This window comes from Pinus tabuliformis, chromosome 5_1, assembly GCF_031772625.1.
Source record: "Pinus tabuliformis cultivar Carrire ecotype Pingquan chromosome 5_1, CPIR1, whole genome shotgun sequence".
Taxonomy (NCBI): domain Eukaryota; kingdom Viridiplantae; phylum Streptophyta; class Pinopsida; order Pinales; family Pinaceae; genus Pinus; species Pinus tabuliformis.
The window spans coordinates 413,895,184-413,896,527 of record NC_142305.1 but is presented as its reverse complement, the minus strand read 5'-3'; the positions used below and the strand labels follow the sequence as shown (position 1 = coordinate 413,896,527).

Below are 1,344 nucleotides of genomic sequence, written 5' to 3'. Positions count from 1 at the left end.
ATGAACGCAGTCAAGGGAGCACCGTTGTCCAGAAACACGCGGTTAGATTATATACGGACACAGCAAATCTATGCATTGGATATATATACGCAATACAACGCAGCAAGATTCACGGGCAATGACTCAACGCCGCAATCTATATATACGCAGTTATTTATGAAACACAGGTCATATATGGAGCCCGCAGTTGGAACGCACCCGCAGTATTGCAACACTGTTATTTATGGAACGCAGGTCATATACGACACTTGTAGTTATGAAATGTTGTTAGCCGCAGTAGGGTCTGACTGCACCTAGGGTTTTGGTGCAGTCACAACCTTGATGCCAGAAGCAATAACGTCATCATAGCGAAGAAGAGTCTCAGCATGGGAGCAGATCCGCACTGCAGGAAGAATGATGCTGATGTCAGTTTGAAGATGCACGTGATGCAGAAGATGCTATTCGTGGCCGTGATGGATATAACTTTGATGGTCATCGACTACGGGTAGAGCTTGCCCATGGGGGTCGAAGGACGTCTTCATCTCTAGGTCGACCCAGTAGCTACAGTAGCAGTGTTGGTGGGCGTGGTGGGCGTGGCGGAGTCTCTAGACACACTGACTATCGCGTTGTTGTGACAGGATTACCTTCATCAGCATCGTGGCAGGACCTGAAGGATCACATGCGACGAGCTGGTGATGTCTGCTATGCTGAAGTGTTTCGTGATAGTAATGGTACACGTGGAACTGTGGACTACACCAACCTCGAGGACATGAAATATGCTATCAGGAAACTGGATGATACTGAATTCCAGAATGCCTTATCTCGATCTTATATACAGGTGAAGGAATATGGACCTCGGAGGAGCATCTCTAGAAGTTATAGCCGAAGTCACAGCCGCAGCCGCAGTGTTACTCGAAGACATAGTCGTAGCATTAGTGTTGGTAGGAATAACAGATCTCGATCAAGGTCTTTAACAAGGAACCCAAGACGCCCACCTCTATCCAAGGTTCATGGTCGAAGTGCTAGCAAGAGTCACAGCTCATCTCGTTCTCTTTAACTAGCGAGGAACATATAAATCAAGAATTATGAACACTGGTTTTAGTTCTTGAAAGAAGATTGCTTGTGACTGCCATATGGCAAAAATTAGCACATGTTGCAGCCAAACTAACCTTTGTTTTAGTTAGCAAGGAGCAACATGATGAGATCATGGGCAGCATGAAGCATGATGATGCATGGGTAGCATAAAGCATGATGAGATCATGGACATGGGCAGCATGATGATAATCATGATTAGTGCAATATGCAGTGATGAAGCAAGTAGTCCAGATGCAACACTACGACAGGTGAAGCCGTCATCTTGGAGAA

General features: G+C 45.9%; 1 pseudogene; it reads left to right on the top strand.

The window, feature by feature from the left end:
- LOC149165232 (serine/arginine-rich-splicing factor SR34 pseudogene) lies at positions 1-1,037 on the top strand (annotated as a pseudogene).
- The last annotated feature ends 307 nt before the right edge of the window (positions 1,038-1,344 follow it).